Raw genomic sequence first — 24,090 nt, forward strand, 5'->3', positions numbered from 1 at the left:
GATGCCCACCCCCCTGTCCAGGCCCCACTTTTGGCGGCAGGGCAGGGGGGACAATTAGTAAGCAGAGTTGGAGTGTCCACCTCAGCCTGTCCACCAATATGGTCTCCAGGTGCTGAGGTGAACCCCTCTCTTAGAAATTCTGCATCTTGAATTGGAGCATAAGGCCCAATAGGAACAGGGATGTGCCCCTCAACCCACAGGGAGCGGGCACCCAAAGGGCCATTGGCTACTGCCTTCTGACCTCAGTAACGTTCTTAAATTTAGTATTTGAGGGCTCCCCTGAACCTTGTATCAAAGATTCGAAAGACCAAAATAAGAAGAAAAAAATATGAAAATAATAAATAAATAAGAAAATAAGAAGACAGAATAAGAACGCTGAACCAGGAACTGAACTGCTGCAGACAGAGCTCAGGAAGAAACCCGCCAGTTCGACAACTGGACCTGCTCTCCTTCCAGAAACTTTTCCAGGCCTTCAAGAAATACCGGAGACCTTCCAGCCTTCAATAAATCTCCAAGAACCTGGCTTTGGGCCACAGGTGCTAGTCCCCGGCGACCGCCGGTACAAAGGCTGCAGTAGTTGAGGACCGACATTTATGTTGACGCGACTTATTACTGCAAAAGGAACCACAAGACCGCAGCGGTAGATGACCCACACTTGTGCTGATGCAACTCTGCCCTGCCAGAAGAAAGCCCCGCAGCTGGAAAGCCTCCACGACCTAGAGGGATCCTCTCGGCCCAATGACCCAAGCTGAACACAGCTCTGTTCCTGAGAGTCTGTAACCTCCTCCAAGTGGCCCTTGTCGGCCTCTTCCTGCCCCACCTGCTCGACCGTGGCCTCTCCAAGACGTCTCAACCTCGGTGGACCTCCTCCTTTCCCTGCGCATCTCCATCCCTACGACCGCAGTGGCTGGGCTGGTGGTGCCTCCCTTTGACCTACAGTGACTTGCTGACGACGACCGCAACGATCCCGGCATTGGCGGCCTACTGACTCCCATTCACCCCTATTGCTCTCCTGTGGCCATGAGAGTGGAACACCATTGGCGGTGTCGACCGCCGATGCATAGACAGGGGTGGCTCCTCCACTATGGTGTAGGAGCGTGGCTCAACTGCTTTTAAGCAGTGCGAGAAGTAGAAACATAAAATGATAATAACTGCAAGTTATTATCATTTTATGTTGGTGCTGCTTTAAGGGCGGGTGGGTGGACGGGGATGCTTTGCTCTCGGAGCAGGGCAGGGGAGAAGTGGTTTGCCCACTCCTAAGGGCGCAAAGACTGTTTGGTCAGCACTCTCGGGCTGCCCAAACCAGTCATGCGCACTTTCCCCGTTCTCCATGCAGGCTGCATTACAGCTTGCATGGAGAACATGCCCACGCCCCTATTCCCTGGTTGAGCATCGAACCAGGACACTCAACACCAATCACAACGCTGAATTGAAGCGTTGTGATTGGTCAGGGAAGCCTGAGTGCCTACCAATCACAACACTGCATTGCAGCATTGTGATTGGCGAGTGTAGCCTGGCTGTGCTTCCTGTTCCTCGAGGAGAGCAGGAGCAGAGACGCTGGACCCGGCAGCAGGTTAAGTTTTTTTTTTTTTTTTTATTCTGCACACCTCTGTGCTATCCCCCTGCGACACCCCCTCCCTGCCGCCCCGCCCCCTACCCACAAGCCATGCCGGCCACCACTTGGGATAGATACTGAACCCTGCACTGGTGGTGCTGTGCCCAGCTCAAACTGACCCTTGCCCAGGATCAGACTTACCCTTGAAGAGTAGCATCGTAAGTCCTGTACTTAGCCACTGATGCACAACACTGTTTTCCTTCCTTAGGATTGCATTGCACTCTATCAATTGCCTGCAACTGCCTATCTTGTACCAGTACTAAATGTTACTGTTTTGAAGCAACACTACCAAAGTACTTCCAAGACCATAAAGTATTCCTACTGCCTTTTTGAAGTATTACTTGCCTGTAACTGAGTTGGAATTGGTTCCTAAATTAAAGTAACTAAAGCAATATTTTTACAAAACATTGGTCTGGAGTTAGTCATTGAGCGTGTGTTCCTGTCTTGTATGAGTGTGTACAAATAATGCATTCACAGTACCCTCTGACAAGCCTAACTGCTCAGCACATCTACCACTAAATTGAGAGTAGGGTATTATCTACTTTAACCTCTGCCATACATTTGGGGACTCCCTGGGCTGTGTGCACACTATAACTCTTTTTGGTATAGTATATACCGAGCCGGCTTCCTACAGCCATGTATCTGTATGTGTGAGAGATGACAGTGTTGTGTATATGTATGTATGAGGGATGGCAGTGCAGTGTATATGTATGTGTGATAGATGGCAGGGCTGTGTATATTAATCTGTGAGGGATGGCAGTATTCTGTATCTGTATGTGTGAGAGATGGCAGTGCTGTGTATATGTATGTGTGAGAGATGGCAGAGCTGTGTATATGAATCTGTGAGGGATGGCAGTATTGTGTATCTGTATGTGTGAGAGATGGCAGTGTTGTGTATATGTATGTGTGAGAGATGTCAGAGCTGTGTGTATGAATCAGTGAGGGATGGCAGTATTGTGTATCTGTATGTGTGAAAGATGGCGGTGCTGTGGGAGTTTGGGCTGAGGTGGAGATGTGCGGGACGCACTGCACTGGAAGAAGAGCCCCGAGGGGATTCATAAATAGTATATTACTTAGGCATTCAGCAAGGGGCAGACGTCTAGAAGATAGCCCGGGACTAAGACGAATAATATTTTCCCATTGCACAAGCGAGAATGCTGGACAAATGCAGTTGGAAACATTGGGGTTATTGTGGTTACCTGCTTCCTTATGCATAGAGGGGCTAAAGTACAATCCTAATAATTTCTGAGATTTGTTTGATTATGTCATTGGAACAATCAATAAAATCTGTTTTTAAAAAAAAGATGGCGGTGCTGTGTATATGAATCTCTGAGGGATGGCAGTGCTGTGTATCTATATGTGTAAGAGATGGCAGTGCTGTGTATATGAATCTGTGAGGGGTGGCAGTGCTGTGTATATGAATCTGTGAGGGGTGGCAGTGCTGTGCATCTGTATGTGTGAAAGATGGCAGTGCTGTGTATATGTATGTGTGAGAGATGGCAGTGCTGTGAATATGTATGTGTGAGAGATGGCGGTGTTGTGTATATGAATCTGTGAGGGGTGGCAGTGCTGTGTATATGAATCTGTGAGGGGTGGCAGTGCTGTGCATCTGTATGTGTGAAAGATGGCAGTGCTGTGTATATGTATGTGTGAGAGATGGCAGTGCTGTGAATATGTATGTGTGAATGATGGCAGTGCTGTGCATCTGTATGTGTGAGATAGCAGTGCTGTGTATATGAATCTGTGAGGGATGGCAGTGTTGTTTATCGGTATGTGTGAGAGATGGTGGTGCTGTGAATATATGTGTGTGAGAGATGGCAGTATTGTGTATCTGTATGTGTGAGAGATGGCAGTGCTGTGTATATGAGTCTGTGAGGGGTGGCAGTGCTGTGAATCTGTATGTGTGAGAGATGGCAGTGCTGTGTATATGGATCTGTGAGGGATGACAGTGTTGTGTATCGGTATGTGTGAGAGATGGTGGTGCTGTGAATATATGTGTGTGAGGGATGGCGGTGTTGTGTATATGGATCTGTGAGGGATGGCAGTGCTGTGTATATGTATGTGTGAGAGATGGTGGTGCTGTGAATATATGTGTGTGAGGGATGGCAGTGTTGTGTGTATGTATGTGTGAATGCTTGATATAAAAGCTACTTCCCCCAGTCGCCATGTTTATCATACCATTCTAGTGTTACCTGCTTTTGAATGGCCAATGAGTGACACAAAAAACGCACATTTTTGCTGCCGAAATTATTGTTTTGTGCAGGGTTACCAGAAGCCTCAGTGAGGCCTGGGCTAAAACTTAACGGGGAGGCCCTCTGGATGCCATCTTTTTTGCAAGTTATTAAAAATGTATTCCAGGGAAAGTGAAAGCATGGCATCTAGTGCCCCCTAGTGTTGGGACCACATCACCTGCCTCTTTATTAATGAAGAGGGCAGGCTTGGAGAGGGTCTGCTTTGAGTGAACCTGTGTGTAACATAAAATAACATTGTAAAGCACACTTATCACCCAGGGGTCTCAAGGCGCTGAATAACAGACGTTTATTGCTACCCAACTCAATGGTACTCATTTTATCGACTACAAATGGATGAAAGCATACATGCCAATAGACCTGATTCAGGCGGGAGACTACCGATTTTTCAAGCCAAAAATGGCTTTATTTTCGCTGTCTCCCGCCTGAAATTGCATTTTCTACAATAGAAGTCAATGGGGAATTTTCATTCTCCCGATCTTTTGCTTTAAATCTCCCACTTCCCTGTCCTAAAATGTTGGCATGTATGTGAAAGGCTGAGTGGACCTGCCGCGATTTGAACCTGTGACCATGAGGTTAAACACAGGCCCCTGCAGTGTATGCATTAGTCCACTAAGCCACCAGACCCGGCCAAGCTGCTGTTCCCTGTGGAACCCAAATGTGCTACTGTGCATGCCACTGAAGCACCAGGCCGTCTACACACTGGATACAAGCCAGCCCCCCATCTGCCATGGAGCTGAAAGAGAAGTTATCAAAGTCTGGCACAACTTACAAGAGAGGGCTGCTGATGATGGCTCTCTCTGCATCCTTACCCATCATCTTTTACCTGGACCACAGCATCCCTGCCACAGTCTCCAATCAACAACATCTTGGACCACACCCCCAGCTGTTTCCAATGCTTCCTCTGCAGCCGCTGCCAAAAATCCAGCTGTGCCAGCCTGTCATTCCCGTCCTGCCACACACCAGAGGGAGCTCCGAGTGCTCCGTCATCAAGCAATTATATCATGTTTACTTAAGAGTACATTGCAATGTTCCTCCTCCCCTGCTTGAATGGCAGGCTCCCGCCTAAACTTAGAGAAGTAGGCGAGTGGAAAGGATATAGGCTGGGTGGGCAGACTGGATAATCTAGGCTGGAGCCACTAGATTTTCAGATTGAGGTAGATTTATTTAAAATGAGAAGAAAAGCTATGAGCACATTAATCACCAATGTTAGGTCTTGATTGAGAGTGTGTCTGTCTGCGTGACTTATTGTTTTCAGTTATTTACAGCATGCACAGATTGGGCTGTGGCTCCTCCCACCCACATTAACATCATCCTCTCACCTCATTCTATTGGTTATCCGGTGTATCAGTCCATGAGGAACTATTTAACATCCGAAAGTACACGCAATCACCACGCAGTTTTTCACATTCAAAACGTGCCGCCTATATGCATGGTATAGATAGAGAAAGCAATCTTTATTGCTACTTTTTAGCCCACATTGCAAGGCCAATAGTGAAAGCTTTAAAGTGCTTAACAAACACTTGTGCATGCAACACATGTAAGCAACATTTCTAAATAACCGCATTCGTTGGCACATTAAACCCAGGCCTATTGGCTTTACTGCTGCTTCTTAATTGCAGTCCGTTCACTTTTCTCCTCATGCATATGGAGTAGCACGGATTTGACCCGGGGTGTTAACAATGTCAAAAAAGATGAGCTTTTTGAGGTAGCAATTAGCAATATGTGTGAGCTAGTAATGTGATCTATCAACTTCTTAAGATATTTCCAGCCATCCCTTAAATTCAGATTGTGATAGGAAAATATTTATTAAGTTAATGTAAAAATAAAAACGCATTAAAAACAAGCATCTCTCTGTGGGGTCCTCCCTTCGTTAAATTTGACAGAAGCACTCCAGCCGAATACCACACAGGTCTTCGTTTTCCACGATCCACTTAAAATGCCAGGTACTTAAAATGTGGGCTTCACAGGAGGTGACAGGGCTCCTGTTACCTCTTGGAGATTAGTGACTTCCTGTTTGACGGTCCCGCCCCTTCCGCTCCGTCCCCATCTGCTGCTCCTTTGGCCCTGCTCCAGTCCATGTCCCCTTTGATGTCCTCGTGTGTGTTTCCTCCTCCGACCCCGTCATTAAAATGAAACCCTTTTGCCTCTGGACAGCAGGAACATCTGGCGCGGGGGGGAAGTTGTTAGCGCGAGCTCGAGTTTCCTTCCCACGGTGTGTGGGTCACGAGGTCAGCGGCGAGGCACCTGTGCACGCGCTGAACTCTGCCAGGGAGCAGGGGGGTTCCAGCCCGAAAGAAGAACGTCTTTCCGTTTCTTTCACTGGCAAAAATCATTGGTCATCCTATGGATAAATCGTCTACACATGAAATCATCTTCCTTTTGCTGTTTTTTTGCTTAAGTGTTATGCTTTGTCTGCTCTGAAGCCGATTTAATAATACAAATAGAATATTTGTCTAAGTCAGGCGCCGTTCGCTCTTCAGCAGGGTTCTGATTTGATATGAAAACAGCGGTTTTGAGATATACTCACTTTGCATGTTTCAACAGGGAGCCACTATGCAAAATAGAATATGCTGGAAGCAGAAGTCCACTGCTGTGACGTCACACTAGTGCGCGACCACAGTGAGTGTAGGGCGGTGTGACATCGTGGTACCTAAAGTGGGTGATGGAGTGTCGGGGAGGTTGGCAGGAGGCCATGTATGCTTGTTTATTGAAAGTGGCTCCTGAGAGTAGCCGGGTCCCAGGCATAGCCGGACTGGCCAGCCGGGCCAGCGGGAAATCCCCCGGGAGGCTGGCGCCCCAGGAGGTCGGTTTCAGCCTCAAGGAGCGGTGGTGCACGCTATGCAATCCCAGCGGTAGCTTGAAAGAGTTGCTCTGGTTCTAGTGCGCATTAGCTCCTCTGCACATGGGAGCTGAATTTATAATTTCTGCCAGGGTTGTTTTAAGTGTCCAGTCCGTCCCTGATCCCAGGATCCTGCATCCTCATTTGTTTTCCTTTTCTCAGTCTTTAAAACACAAGCTCTGTGTCAGGACGCAGTTTTCACCTATAATAATAAGTTAAAATATAACACATTCGAATATGGCCGAACCCCCTAAATCCCCTCCATAACAGCAGGGCTAACCCAAACACCTGGCTGTTATTTCTGTCATACACTTAAACCGGTTTCTTCTGTATCAGAGGTCATTTCCACTATATTTTGGTTGAAATGTTCTCTTTTATTTCATGTATAACTATAAGTCCAGTCACAATGTCAGACCACCATATGCTTGCTTTCCAGCATAAAACAACACTAAGCAACGCACCCAAAACTACCTCCGCCTATCAGCCATGGAACAAACTCCATTTTGAACACCTAGAAACACAACTAACATCCAGTACAGACCGAGAAACAATAAATTCTGTTAAAAAACTATTAGTGGCTACAGTAAGCGTTTGATATCCTGATACCACTAAAAACCACACAACAGAACAAAGGAAAACAAGCACCTTTGAGAAATACAGAGATAAAAGACATAAAACTACAAATTAGAACGCTGCAACGTGCCTGGCTCAAAACAAATGCCAATCAAGACAAATTTAGCCTACAGAAAATTAACAGATTATACAAATCAGCTATCAAAGAAGCTAAGAAAAGATCCTATTTAGACATAATTCAAAATGCTAAATGTGCAAATAAAGAATTCTATAAATACTCAATGAATTTCATGAACCAAATTGCCCAGAAGTAATTCAACTCGTTACTCAAGATTCACAGACAACTGGTTAATCATTACACGGCCAAAGCAGACACGTTGGACTCATACTTAAAACAAAGACAAATCACCAGCACTAACCCTTTTACAAAACAACAATCCAATAATACTCTAACCCAGCCTCTTTGTTCCTTCCGACACATCTCACACGATGAATTTATGGACCTGGTTGAATCAAGCAGGACTGCCGGCAGACCTTCTGACCCATGTCGACTGCAAACCTTCAAGACAGTTCTTCTAACAACCTCTGCTGCCACTCCGGTAAGGAGAATCATCAACAACTCCTTAACTACCAGAATATTTCCAGAAGAACTCAAAAAGTCATACATACGCCCATTACTGAAGAAAGCAAACTTGGACCAGCTGAACCCTGACAACTACTAACCGATTACAATGAGCCTTTCCAGGCCAAACTGATAGAGAGAGCAGCGCTTGACCCGCTGTCACAATTTATTGAAGAGAATGCTATACTTTCAGACTTCCAAACGGGGTTCCGTCTGGGAAGAGGCACTGAATCTGCCCTCCTTGCCATCTGGGATGAACTGAAGAATACAGTTGACTGCAGCGGGGTTGCTGCGCTACTTCTCTTGGACCTCTTGGCTGCCTTTGACACGGTTGACCATGACACTCTGATACAAAGGCTCTACGAAGCTGGCATAGAGGAGACTGCTCTAGACTGAAGCAAATTATACCTTCGCAACAGAACTAATGTCATCCATACCCCACCTTTCTCGTCCAAACCGTACTCCACAAAAGCAGGGGTCCCTCAAGGCTCTAACATCTCACCCATGCTTTTCAATATCTCCATGAAGTTATTACCGGCACTGATCAATCAATTTCAGCTCACATGCTATAACTATGCAGATGACACGCAAATACTCCTTCAACTGGAATGCCCTAAAGACATTGGAAACTCAGCAATTTTCAGTTGTGTTAGCTCAGTGGATCAATGGATGATGTGCAGCCATCTCAAATTGAATGCTTCCAAAACGGAAGTACTCACATGTGGCTGTGGGACCATTATGACCCACTCGCCGCCTGGCCAGATGAACTGGGTTTATCGCCTAAAGTATCGAAGGAAGTAAGAAACCTCAGAATGACCATGGACTCCAAGCTATCAATCAATGCCCAAGTGGACAAACTAGCAAGATCAAGCTTTGTTACTATAAAACTCTGCAACAATTCTTCCCCCTTTTGGATTTCCAGACAAGGTCCAAGCTACCATCTCCCTTGTTCTGTCCAAACTTGATTATGCCAATAGCCTCTACCACGGATCACCTTTAACAACCATGAAAAGACTATAACGGATTCAGAACTCGGCTGTCAGACTACTCTTACATATAAAACCAGAAGACCACATCTCCCCTGCCTTGAAAGCCCTGCATTGGTTACTGGTTGCCGGAAGATCCACGTCCAAGCTGCTTTGTATCACCCAAAAAGCGATACATGGAATGGGACCGCTCTTTAGCAGGAATAAAATCACCAAACACATTCAACAAAGGAACCTCTGCTCTAGAATGGTATCTCGCCTCAAAATCTCAAGATACAAGAAAATAAACCTTGGTGGCACATCTTTCTCTGTAGAAGAAGCGGATGTGGACCCCTCCCCTTCAAGAATAAATTCTCATGCTCCCACCCTACCATGCAATCTCATAACAACAAATCCAGATTATACTCACACCAAGCCTATTGATGTGGGCACCTCCCTCAGTCCTCCATCCACCGATCTAATAGCAGATGCCCTTCCTTCCAAATATAACCCTACTCTTCTCACTATGGATAATCCCAGGCCCTTTGACATTGATTACCCCAATGACGTAGCACTCTCTTCTCACCTTTACGCAGGACTAGCCACGTATTCTCCCACTCTCAATGTATCCAACCCTCAGATTCCCCCAGACGCAACCAGTAACCTGGACACCCCCTCCAACTCTCAATGCAGACAAGTGCCTACCAGAAGGTCCCCACCTGCTTCCACTTTTATGTACAAGTTCTCTGTAACAAATCCAAATGATGCCCACTGCAAACCTAGTGATGAAGGTCACATCCCTAGACCATCATCGACTAAATACTCAGCTGACACCCCACCTTCCTAAGGCAGACCCTACGCTTCTCACTCAGAATGTCTTCAATCCTTGTCCTAACATCACAGATCACTCCCATAACGCTGTGTTTCCTGTTCCCGCATATGCAGATCTTACTGCGGTTTCCCCCACTCTCAATGAGGGATACACCTCTAACACTCTCTCACAGATCCTGAACCGAATGGAGCATAAACTCAACTCTCTTGCTACCGACTGAGCGCATCTTAGACAGGATCTCTCAAACCAGGCCATCCCTGCCCGCGCTCTCTCACAAGTGAGTCTGAAATTGCCTCCTCATACAGGTTTGCCGAATTTCTTACAATCCTCCACCTGGCCCTCCATTCCCCTATGCCAGCTGGCCCACAAGCCCCGCCGCTCACACTGCCCTTTATCCGCACTGGAAGCGGATGCTCTCAGCGAATCTTACCTCCCTTAGACCCAGATCATGGTCCATAATCCTCCCTCTACAATCCCTGTAATAATGGGCATTAATAGAACCCCGGTAATTTCTAACTCGCCCAGACCGCCTGCGCAATACACCACCATTCATACTCTAATATCTGCCAAGGATAATCCCCACCCTCTATCTCGCATGCTCGTCAACTGTAGATCGGCAGCACAACATGCTACAGATATCGCCGAAACGATTCTCAGTGAGGGAATTGATATCGCTTTCCTCACAGAATCTTGGCTCAATGATCATTTTACTGCCATACTTGACCTACTTACACCTCCTGGTTACTCCATCATTAGACATGACAGACCTGAAAGAACTGGTGGAAGTCTAGCCATAATCCACAAAGCTGAAACTCAACTTTCCATTTTAAAGAATGCAGAATACATGACTTTTGAATACCTCGGCGTTGAACTTAAAGGTAAAGGCTCCCCGCCTATCAAACTTCACACCATCTACCACCCGCCTGGTGATCGCCCACTCTTCACTGAAGAGTTATCTGACCTACTTACTCAATTCTCCCTTACTGACACAAAGGATGTGTTCTTGGGCAACTTTAACATTCATTGGAACAATGCGGAAGACTCCACAGTCAAGCACCTCATGAACGGTTTTGAAATAAATGACCTTAAACAACTCTGCAATGAACCAACCCACATCAAAGGCGCTACTCTCAACCCGATTATCACTAGGAACAAACTGGTCTCCCTCAGTGCCATTGTACCCACTGACTGGTCTGACCACCATCTCATACTGTTCAACATCGATACCATCGTCAAACCACACTCAGACTTAACTAACAAACCAAATCAGTGGACCAGAAACTCAAACAAGTCCCATCTACAGATCTTGAATACATGATTCATGACCAAATTCAACATCTCCCTCGGACTCAAAACGTAACCGATCTCACTGCCCACTTCAACACAGCTATAACGGAAGTTCTCGACCAAGTTGCACCGCTCAAATTAAAACAACAAAGATCAATCCAATCAAAATCATGGTTTAACTCCGATCTTAACAATGAAAGAAGAAAACTCAGGCTAGCAGAAAGGTCATGGAGACAAAACCCCTCATCATTACATCTAACTTTACTCAGAACTGCTAGGTTAGCATACAATAAGCACATTTTCAGATAAATGGCCTCTTACTTCTGCACCCAACTCGACTGAGCCAAGACTAGGCCCAGGGAGCTCTTTAACATTGTCAAGCGACAAACCACGTCTTCCTCCCCACACGAAATAACAGCCTCTAATGAACGTTGTGAAGAAATTGCCAGCTTCTTTACAGACAAAATAGGTACAATTGAGCAGTTTATTTATTTATTTTATTTATATTTATTGATAGGTTTTATATAGCGCCTGAATTACCCCCGAAGGGGTATCTCTGCTCTTCGAACAGTGCTGCAGGAAGACTGACGGGCAGTTTTTAGAACGGAGCGGTCTTGAGAAGCTTTCTGTATTGAAGATAGTCAGAACATTGTCTCAGATGGATGGGGAGCTCGTTCCATTAGAGGGGAGCGTGGTAGGAAAAAGCTTTCCCACCCAACCTTGATTTCCTGACCCGGGGGACCAGGAGAAGAGATTTGGTTCCTGAGTGAAGAGTCCTGGAGGGAGCATAATGAATACATGTCTCAGCGAGATAGGAGGGGCCATTGTTCTACAAGGCCTTGTGAACGGTGCAGCAGGTTTTGAACTTAATCCGCATGCACACCGCGAGCCAATGAAGCTGTTGGAGGAGAGGAAGGGAGGCAGTTTTCGGGGGGGGGGGCATTCAAGACAAGGTGCGCTGCGGTGTTCTGAACCACCTGCAATCTGCATAACGAGGACTCGTTAGCTGAGACCAGGAGAGCGCTGCAGCAGTCTAAGCGGCTTAATACCATTGTCTGAGTCAAGGTTTTACGTGTAGAACCCTACCTAGCCTACTAACTACCCTCACTGACACACCTCCCACTATGATAGTCCTGCCACTCGAATTTATCAACAATCAATCAACCCCAAATGAAAGAAAATACAACCTTTTTAACTCCCAATTGAAAAACAACATCAATTAGTTGTTCTTCAAACCCATGACTGAACTAGAAGTCTTTAATATTATTGCAAAACTTAAGCCTACTTCACACACCAAAGATCCCCTCCCTGCAAAAATTGTACATAACCTAAACCACATCATCACCCAGTGTTGGATGAAAATCGTCAATACTTCTCTCGCCTGTGGTTGTGTACCAGATTCCCTCCAACTAAGTGAAATCACACCGATCCTCAAAAACCCCAAGGCAGACCCTAACGACCTCAAGAGCCATAGACCTATCTCTAATCTCCCGTTCCTAGCCAAAACTATGGAAAAATGTGTCTTACAACAACTTAACAGACATATAGGTGAATCCAACCTGCTTGACTCCTTCCAATCAGGTTCAGGAAAGGCTGCAGCACAGAAACCGCCATGCTCAATATTGTAGATGACATCCACAGATTCTTAGAGGATGGCGATGCTAGCCTACTTATCCTGCATCATCCACAAAGCACTTCACTCACACTCCATTGACTATTTAGACAACAAACTCACGAAAACAGAAAGAACCAAATCGCTGAGAAGCTCCACCACACTTCTTCTTGTTCCTCCCAAAATGAAAAGGAAAACTACCCAGGCCCGCTCTTTCTCAGGAAATGCTCCTAGCATTTGGAACTCCCTCCCAAAGGACCTATGATTCAGCCCCTCCTTCCCCGGCTTCAAAAGAGACCTGAAATGCCATCTCCTCAACAAATACTGGAACTTATGAACAAACAAAACTTGGTTCAGTTAGTCTCTCTTGCTCATTGCAATCTCTGTTGATTCCATTTCCTGTTTTTCTTTTCCTTATGTTTGCCTCTGTTAGACCTGGCATTTCTTGGCGTGATTACCCCTGACTTTTTGCCTCTACCCACTTTATTTTTGGTGCTGTGATAGATTTTGTTTTGCCAACTTAGATGCTTTGGACACTTTGCCACTGCTAAACAGTGCCAAAGTGCAAGTGTTCCCTGTATAAAGTGTAATGGTAATTGGTTGTCTATGTTTGGTATGTTTGCCTTACTAGTAAAGTCCCTAGTAAAGTGCACTATGTGTGCCAGGGCTGGTAATGCAAATGCTACTAGTGGGCCTGCAGCACTCATTGTGCCACCCACACAAGTAGCCTTAAAAAGGGAACTCAGGCATGCCATTACAGTGCCTGAGCGCAGTTTGTTAAACTGCAATGTTGTTCTGACAAGCGCGCTCACTTGCCAGGCCTTACCCTTCCCTTTCTATGCACATCAGACACCCCTATTGGAGGTCTAGGGTACTCCCTGGGCAGGGTGCAGTGCATGTGAAAGGTAGGACATGTACTAAGGTGTGTGCCATGTCCTGACAGTGAAATAATCTCCATTTCATTTTTCACTGTTGAAAGACCACTTGCCCATAGGACAGAATGGGGAGGCTGTGTAATATATTTTCCAGCCTATCTTCCCAAAGGCTTAAGATGGAAAGGTGAAGTTTAGTATGCCTGAACTCACAATGTAATAACACATCTTTTTATGGAGGTGGTTTTTGCATTGTGTGTTTAGAAGTGGCTGAGTTTTTGTGCTCTAACATTTCTGTGTCTCTGCCTGGCTGTGGATTGACTGTCTGGATAGGATGTGGGGAATGTCTTGACCCAGGGAAGGAGGTGAGACAGCAACAGGCTGACCTGCATCTGGAGTGTAGAGGGAAGAGTAGCCCCTAGAGGTGAAGAGGCATGGGTTGCTGCTATAAAACAATTGTCCCATTTCCTGCTGAGCGATTGAGAATCCAGACCCCCACTAATCAAAGGAAGAAGGTGTCACTGGCAGGGAGGCACCCAGAACTGGTTTGAACAGGGGTCAGTGCCCCCTGAACATAAATACTTCAAAGCCACTGAGGGTTATAACTATGAGAGCTGAAGCCCCTGAACTTTGGAGAATGGCTTGATCAAGTGTGAACAAGACTGGAGCTACTTCGTGGTCAAGAGGACTTTTGCTAAGGAAGAAACAACTGAAGAGACTTAAGGATAGGACTGACCCTTGCTGTGTGTTCTGGGGCTGGCCTGCAGTTTGCTGTTTCAACCAAGGTAAGGCTCAAGGGACTTTGTTGTGTGCTGTGGCCCCCTGCTTGAAAGGACTTTGCTGTGTGCTGTTATGAGAAAGTGCCATCTTTCTTGCATGGTATGCCCCCACTTTTTGCTGAATTGCTGAATGTACTTTGACTGAGTGTTCCCTGGACTCCTGCCAATCAGGTGCCTAGGGCCTATGTTCCTTCCCCAAAACCTAAAACCCAAATTGGCAAACCCTGGCCACATGTCAGCCCCTGGTAAATGGTACCCTAGGTACCCAGGGCCTTGTGACCAGGGAAGGTCTCTAAGGGCTGCAGTACTTATTGTGCCACCCTTAGAGCCCCTTACCTTAACACAAACACACTGCCCTTGCAGGCTGAGTGTCTGGGTACAAGACAAAACAAAGATTCAACATGGCACACACCCCTGTGTGCCATGCCCACCACCTTCACTGCCCTGGCATACATCAGCCACCCCTCTAGCAGGGTGCCCTATGCCAGTAGTGTGGGCACAGGAGCATGGGCCCTGTGCCCCAACAGTACCCAGGTCCATTCCTGGGCACTGTAAGTGCAGTGCTGCCATTTAAGAGAATGTGGTGCTGAGAGCTCGTCAAACATGAACTCCACAGCACCATAATGGCAACAATGAAGACTGAGAAGTTTGGTATCAAACTTCTCAGCACATAAAACCCGCACTGATGCCGGTGTGGGATGTATTGTACAAAGCACTACAGAGGGCATCTTAGAGATGCCCCCTGAAACCTAACCTACAATCCACATCTTGTCTGAGATGCTGCCTAGGCTGCCACACAGCAGACATGTTGCTGGACCCCTGGTTGGAGAGCCCCCGCTCTCCTGGGCCTGCAACAATGCACATCCTGGTCGAGGTGCTAGGTCTCCTCCCCCAGCGTGGGCAGGGGGAAGCTTTAAAGGCATGCCACCTTTGTGAGCTTCTCCAGGCCACTTGCTGTACTCAGCAACTGGCCCCCATCGGTTCTGACCCCCACTCTGGCAGGAAGACTGGCCGGAAACTCCAAGTAAGGACAGGGGATGTGCCAGCCCTACCAACCCCACTCCTCAGGTGCGGGAGGCGAGGTGAAGCACATCTCCGGGCCCTCGTCATTTTGAAGATGGGAAGCCCTACCCAATCAGGACTAGGCCACTGCCCTCCTCCCACAGGAGAGTGGCAGGATAAGGACCCAGTGGTCCCTGCCCTTTACCTACCTGTAACACCCCTAAATTTAGTATTTAGGGGCACCCTGAACCTTCCTTCCTTAGATTCCAGATCCTAAAACAGCAAAGAAGATCAAGAAGAAAGAAGACCTGCCGTGCAGCTACTAAGAAGAGGAAGACACTAACTGCTTTGGCCCCGCCCTACCGGCCTGTCGACCCTCGAACCTGCTCCTGCTAAATCCCGGCACCTCCTGTGTCCAGCAACCTCACAAACCCCGGAGGACCTGGCTACCTTGTGACTCTGAGCACCTGGGACTCCCATGAGCAGTGGCTCTGCTCAAAGCAAGTATCTAACCCCTGGCATCAGCCCGGAACCGCCAACCCTGCACACTCTGCACCCGCCAAGTCTGGCCTGTGCCAGAGTGGATGAAGACCCCGAGGATGTCCCCCCGGCGACTGTGACCCCAAACCCGTCACCCAAGGACCCACCTCGACGCTCCTGACGACGCCTGCAGCCTCAGAACCAGGGACCCCCCCAACCGCGATCAACAGAGGGTAAGATTTCCTGACACCAAAAGGCACTCCTGCACCCGGCGCCCTGCGGCCCCCTGTGCCTGACTCCTGGGTACCTACCTATCCTCCAACTACCCAACGTACTTCTCAAAATGGTGGTGGCACCTGAAGAATCTTCGTCCCGAGCTTGCAGCCTTTGTTCGTCCTTGAGCTTTTCCATAGCAATCCATTGAGTCCCGAAGGCTCAAAAGCACCCTGCACCCAGCCGCCCGAGTGGCCCTGGCAGTGTAACTTCTACTCCTACCTACTTCCCCATTTGCCCTGAGCAAGTGACCAGGAGCCCAGCTCCCACAATCGCGTGGCCTGCTAGTCAGCAGCCACCAACCAAGGGCCCCCTGCCTCCCGTAGGATAACATTGGGCCTAACTCACTCTGCACCCGGCCGCCCCAGTGCCGCTGAGGGTGTAACAACTGTACTTACCTGACCCTGGGAGACCCCTGAGTCTATGCCCAGAACCTTAACTCTGCCAGTCGAGTACTTACCCAAAAGCCGATAACTCACTTTTCTTCCATAGGGTAACATTGACTGGTTTCTCTTGAAATTTCTTCTGTGTGTGGAGTTTCTAAACTTTAAAATATTCACCTAAAATCAACTGAGTAATGAAAACGGAAATACTCACCTGCTATTAGGAGAGATCCCAGTGCTGGATCTTGGTGCCCAGCACTGACCCTGAAAAGTACTTACGACCGTACTTACCACTAACTCAATTTTCTCCCATAGGAAACCATTGACTGTTTTTCTGTGAAATTTCGTGTCGATTTTTGCAAACTACAAATATTCTTTAAAAATCATACCAACTGTGAAAACGTAATTACTTACCTGTTTTAGATAGATGCCCCAGTACTGAGCCTAGGAGCCCAGCACTGGATTACAAAAGTAACGAGAACATACTTTACCCCTAACTTGAATTTTCTCCCATAGGAAACCATTGACTGTTTTTCTATGAAATTTCTTCTAAGTGTCGATTTTGCAAACTTATAAATATTCCTTAAAAATTGCCTGTGTAACTTAAACGCAGTTTCTCAACTGCTTACAGGTGGCACACTAGTGCTGGATCTAGGATCCAACACTGACCTAGAAAAAGTAACCATAACCCCATTTACCTGCTAAGTGAATTTCCTTCCATAGGATAACATTGGTAATTTGATTAGAAAAAGTTTCTGTCAACTTTTGAAATAGCAAAATATTGCTTAAAAATCACAACAGTAACCAAAAAGTATTTATTCACTTGTTTCCAAGAACTGTCCCAGGACTGAATCTAGGATCCAGTCCTGGAGTTAGAAGAGTAATCCTGAGAGTAATCAATGGCTTATAACTTAAAATTCCCATTGAACTCAATGCATTATTGTGTTTGAAATTGTGTTGCCTATTGCAACAAACTGTAACTATTGCATTCCAAGTCAATTGTTTTTTGCAAAGTATATATCAAAAGCATCTCATTCTGAGAAAGTATTTTTTTGATACCTATTGTTGGTTCTAAAATAAAACAACCATATTATTTTTATACAAACCATTGCCCTAGAGTTCAGTTCTTGAGTGTGTGAGACCATTTGCTGACTGAGTGTGTACAATAAATGCTTTACACTGTCCTCTGATACTGCCTTACTGCTCGACCAAGCTACCACTTTAGAGAGTAAGGTTATATCTAACTTTAGCCTCTACCAATCCTCTGGGGACTGTGGACTCTATACACACTGTACCTCTTTGGGAACAGTATCTATAGAGCCACTTTCCTACAGCTGGGTCCTGAAGTAACTTATCCCCAAGGGCCCGAGGTAAGCTGGCTCCCTGTTGCGGAAACACAGGAACACAAAAGTTTCCAGGAGAGTCTCAGCGGCCCTGTGTGCACGTGCTTGTTGCAGCCTGAGACCCTTGTAAGGTGTGCCCAGTGATCGTGGGCACTGGGAGTCCAAGCAAGGATCAGCGACGCGGTGTGCGTGTGCTTTTTGCAACCTGAACCCCTTTGTGAGGATTGTCCAGTTATCGTGTGTACCGGAATCCACGTGAGTATCATCGACGCTGTGTGCAGGTGCGTTGTGCACCGTGAGACCTTCGTGAGGATTTGCCTTGTTATCGTGTGAACCGGAATCCAAGTGAGTCTCATCGACGCTGTGTGCCTGTGCATTTTGCACCGTGAGACCTTCGTGAGGATTTGCCTTGTTATTGTGTGCACTGGAATCTAAGTAAGTCTCATCAACGCTGTGTGCGTGTGTGTTGTGCATCGTGAGACCTTCGTGAGGATTTGCCTTGTTATTGTGTGCACCGGAATCCAAGTGAGTCTCATCGATGCTGTGTGCGGGTGCATTGTGCACCGTGAGATGTACGTGAGGTCTTGCCTAGATATCATGTGCACCGGAGTTAAAGTGAGTCTCAGCGATGCTAGTCGCGTGATCTTCGTGCAGCCTGAGACCTTCGTGTGGAGTGTCCAGTGATCGTGCACCCGAAGCTCAAGGAAGTCTCAGCGACGCTGTGTGCGTGTGCCCTGTGGCAGCCTGAGATCTTCGTAACTGTAACGGCCCGGACCGGCAGCCCCGGAGGAGCTGAGCCGTCATCCCGAGCCCGCCGTTGCCAATTCACAAAGATTGCATTGGAGGCCCAGCCCTGGACGAGGAGAGGAGAGTGAGTTTGCGCCCCCCGGGTAACGTGTGTCGACTCCTGGGGCCGGGCGCAGGCTTGGAGGGAGACACTTTTGGCCTCTCTCTCGTTCCGGCAGCAAGTTTCGTGGCCCGTATTGCCAAAGGAGGGGCAGTACAGGGGCCAGAGTGCGGAGCTGCATTTTTTGATTACACCGTACCCGTGTTGGGGGCAACTGTTGAGAGGCTGACTGCAAGTCAGAAGGAGAGGCGGAGAGACCGCCTAAGGCACAGTGATCGGTGCATTACGCATTATTCAATTTCTGCATAATGGAGTACCTGACTGTCATATTACACATTGCATCATTTCTGCATAACTGAGTAGCTGATTAGAGTATTACGCATTGCATTATTCCTGCATAACGAACTACCTGATTAGTGTATGACGCATGGCATTATTTCTGCATAATGAACTATCTGATTGTCATATGACACATTGCATTGTTTCTGCATAACGAACTACCTGATTAGCATATTGCGCATTGCATTATTCCTGCATAATGAGTTACCTGATTAGTGTATTACGCATTGCCTTATTTCTGTATAACGACGTACCTGGTGGTTGTATTACGCTAAGCATTATTTTTACCTTGCAAAGTGCTTGATTGTTGCGTTATGCATTGCATTCATTTTACATTGCAGAGTGTCTGATTGCTGTGTTACACATTACAATATTTTTACATTGCAAAAGTGCCTGATTCTAGCATTACGAACTGTATAACATGATATTAGGATTACAGGAGAATGTTTAGAAGTGCTCATTAATACCGCCAGACCTTACAAGGGCTGGCTGGCCTAACAACCGGCCAGGAGAAATAGTACACAAACTCATATGTTGAATTTAGAGCGTGTATATCTTTTTATATAAAGTTCATACTCGTTTTTATAAAAAGGAGTCTATTTGTGGTGTCATCATTGGGTTGTTGTGAGCATGGTTGCAAATACTTTACACATTTGCCTTGAAGATAAGCCTGGCTGCTCGTGTCAAGCTACAAAGGGGGTGAGCGGGGCTTTCTCAGAAGGAGACCTTCCTTTCCCTGACTTTGGAACACGGTTCCCTATTTGGCCTAAGGTACCTACCTCAGCCAACCAGGGATCCCGGGTCTAACAGCCTCTATTTGTCTTGGATGTCTTTCGCTCTAGGGACTCTAATTGTTTAGAACTGATCACAACTTCAGCAATCCACCCTCATGGCAAAACGTTTTTCTATGTACAGTATTCTTGATTACTCCTCCCGCGTGTGTATTTATGTTATGTATACTTTACCTGATTATTGTTGCACGTCCTATGCTCTGTGACTGTTTATTGCCTTTCTCTCGATTCTGTAAAGCGCTCTGATACCTCTGGCTCTAGCCAGAGCTATACAAAACCTTAAATAAAATAAATAAAAAAATAATAAGAGGCCAAGCAGTGGAACTCTTTTCCCCCAACATTAGATCCACAGATAACCACCTTATCTTCAGAAAACTCCTCAAGAATTGGCACTTCCCCACATAAGCACCATACGCAAACAGAAATATACATCATATCCCTCTGTATATAAGTATTTATTTGTACTATGGACATGTACCTATATATGTGCATAGCTTTGTATAAATGTGTAGAATAATTATGTTGTTGAAAAAAAGATATTCATTAGTTCTGCGAAACAAATGTACATATTACTGATAGTGGCATTATTCTAGGTTTAGGTCTCGCCTAGCGTTGTAGCGCATGCGCTGCATGCTAGGTGAGACATATAGTGAGAGAGGAGATTTCAGAAGGGGACTTGAAGCCCCGCCCATCATTTTCATCGGGTCGCATGAGCGTTTATGTTAAATGCTGGCTTCCCATTGAAAAGGATGCTTTTTGGTCACTGCCCTTTCCCCCTTTTGGATGGCCCATCCGGACTGGGTCGTCTGCTTCATGGCTGTCGTGAAGCACTTACTTATCTTTGGGGGGCATCTGTTTCTAACTAGCATGGCCCTAGCGCGGCCATGCTAATTAGAAACAGATGGCCCCCCCCCTAAAGATAATAAAGTCTGCAGGCACTACCCTGCACACTGAGGCCCCTAACTGAGCACTGAGATTCCATTATACACTGCTATTAGGAGCAGAGCAGCACTCTGAGCGTTCTGCAATTAAATGTGAACGCACTGGCACAACAGTGGTTACTAAGGAAAGAAAGACAGGTCCCTAGTCTAATGTGCGGATCATGTATTGCACTGTAATCATGTACAATACTAAATGGGGTTGAGACATATACAGTGTTTAAATATAAACATCAATTACGTGTGACTTGTAGATTCGGTAAAAACAATGATGCAACAAACAAAAGATTTTTTCATTAAAAAGCACAAATCGATTTTTATTAATACAATTAAAGATACACATCCATTATAAGATATTAAAAATATATTAAAAACAATCCATTGTTACAACATGTTCGTGTTGATCATCTGAGCAAAGAAAACTGCACAAAGGTTGACGCGGTGTTTCAGTGCAATTAGGATAAACCACCTTCTTCAGGACAAAGTTTACTAATAGGATTCAACCATGTATCCCTTGTTTGATTCAAGTGAGACACGTTCTTCCAGTCATTTTTATGGAAGGGATAAGAAAAGTAACCTTTTTATGTGGTACTATGTTCGTATACCATAGATTCATAGGAGCCACGATAGAACTTATCGCTGTATATTAGCGTCCATTAAAAATAATCTTCATCCACAAAATAAGTGAGCCTGTGATTGAGTTTACCACTGTGGGTATACCGGTTTCTATCTTTTGGGAGTTATACTGATTGTGTCGCTCTCTTTACATTGCAACGAGGTAGTTTAAAATCTGATACAGAGATTCCTGCCTCCCTGCTCGCTAAGAAAGTATTTCCAGGTCAGGATCCTCTGAGAAGTAAACATCATGTCCTCAGGTAATAGTTTTGTACAACATTATGCTTTGATATATCAACAATAGTTACTCGGAATGAGAGCATGAATCCAAGAGAATCCAAGAGAAGGGCCCAGTCTTTGTTTGGCCGTAGACCTTGGGTATCACCTTCCCCCACCAAGTTACATAATTCTGTGCACGTTGTCACATGGCTTTTAATTTTATAACAGGCATTGCCATTTACAATGCCAATAGCTCCAAAATTCACAGTTGCGAGACCTATTGCATTGTAAATGCTTGTTTTATAATGTATGTAAGTGACTGCATAAATAAAAACATCTTTTATCATAACTATTTATCTATAATTGCTTCACTATTGAATCACAAAAAAAGAAAAGAAATTATATATATACAGGTGTTACTTGGTGGCCTATGGAGTGGTGAGAATTTGCTGACATTTGGGGGATGTGTTGGACTGAGCTCCGGGTTGTTTTAAATTCTGCCACTGCATTCCGCCAGCAGGCCACGAGGGTAGTGATGTTTTTTGGACTTCCAGTTCTATTGTAGAAATTAAAACCTTCTCTGGAGCTTCACTGATACACCTGGTCCTTTTAAACCAACAAAGAAGAGATTGGCACAGAAGCTGTAATATAAAATACATCTTTTCATTTAACCTCTAAAGAGGGACAAAATGTGTCACACAGCATTCTCAAATCACTGTATTAGACATTTTCTAAGGAGTACAGAGAACAGAGGCATTATATACCCACACAGGGGCTGAAAAAATGCTGTACAAGTACACATGAGAAGAGCTATGCACATAGATGGTCATACAGAAACTGCACAGTCAACAAGTAGGGGGAGTAATAAGTTGCTGACATCAGTTAGAACAGCCTGACAGTTCTATATTAGGAACAGGTGCACTCTACTAGCTAAGCACATCTGAGCATGTGCAAGACTCTGGGAGAGGGAAACAGCAAATGGCCAGCACATAGCTAACTAAAATGGCTGCCAAGTACAAAATGGCTTTCAGCTCATGCTAAGAGATTAATGCAATCTTCAACACCATGATGCTCTGTGTTCTCACCTGAGGATGATTGTAAATCAATTGTGATTAAAGGGAAGATACTGGAACCATTGCTGGTGGTCTCTGTGCAAGTTACCTATGATGAAGAGCGCAATGCTTGAAATGCGTCAGGACTGGCTAAGACGCGGGCGCTCAGCAAACCTCTCCCTGATCTTTACTTACCTGCCACGAGTGCGGTTCAACTGGGAGCACCCCTTTTCTTTTATATATATATATATATAATGCAGAAAGCTTCCGACCCAAAATATCCACCAGGAACGAACAGCACTCAACAGGGCTTTGCGTCACTCAAGATGTAATTTAATCCATCATGTTAAACAATCGGTAAAAGAGCGTCTAATTAACATTAATTTTATATACAACAACACTTGAAAGCAAGAGTTTATTTAATGCATCTTTAATCTACAAAGACTACCCTCTTTTATGCATCTATATACCTTCCATGTACTTATGGATCTATATATTTATCACTTTTCTTCTAATTCAGCATATCCAATGCACTACCCTATTTCTCACCCTATACCGCTCTCAATATATCCTCTACCTCAACTCTCTGACTCATCTCAAACCTCTTTCTACTACTCTTTCCAATGCATTACCCTATTTCTCACCCTGTACCTCTATCAATATATCCTTTATCTCCACTCTCTCATTCATACCAAACCCCAATCCACTACTATGATCCCCAAAATAACCCTTTCTAGACTCTTCCCTACTCTACCCTTCCTTGCATCATCTCATACCTCTTTTACTACTCCGATTTCCCCAAAACAAGCCTTTCTAAATCCTTCCCGCTGACTCTTCCCCCTCCACATCCCTTTTACTCATCCCAAGCCTCCTCCTTCTGCTATGACCTCCCAAAAAAATGTCTAAATCCTTCCCTCTTCTATCCCTCCACTATCCTTTTTAATCCAAATAACAGATTAACATGTCCACCTCTCAAATTAATTTCATATTTCACTATACTATTTCACCACTAATCCTTTATGGGTTCCGGAGTAGCGTGCTACTCGCCAAAAAAGCGCTTCAACACCTCATCAGGGGTAGCAAACGCTATATGAATGTAAACCTTTTTCCCTCTTCTATCCCTCTGCTATCCTTCTCAATCAAAATAACTGAGTAACATTTCCACAGCTCAAATTACTAACCCTGGGCGTAGTTCGCGAAGTAGCACTTCGCGAATCTACGCAAAGTGCAGTTCGCACTACGCGAGCTACGCGTAGCACTTCGCGAACTGCGTAGTACCTTGTTCGCACTGTGCCAGATGTCGTTTTCAATGATTGCACAGTGCGGACAAGCAACCTGCACTGTGCAATCATTGAAAATGGCATCTTGCACAGTGCGAGCTGTAGTTTTCTGCTGCTCGGGTAGATTTTTACTCGAGCGGCAGCTTTCTCAAGGCGAACTGGTAGTTTCTCATCGCGGAGAAGTGTGGCTCACTGGTTAGAGTAGGCAGACCTGGAAGCAAAAGTCAGCCCGGTACCAGGGTTCAATTCCCGGCTCGGCTGGGTCTTGAGTCCATAAATT

The sequence above is a fragment of the Triturus cristatus genome, chromosome 6 (assembly GCF_964204655.1).
Source record: "Triturus cristatus chromosome 6, aTriCri1.1, whole genome shotgun sequence".
NCBI classification, from domain to species: Eukaryota; Metazoa; Chordata; class Amphibia; order Caudata; family Salamandridae; genus Triturus; species Triturus cristatus.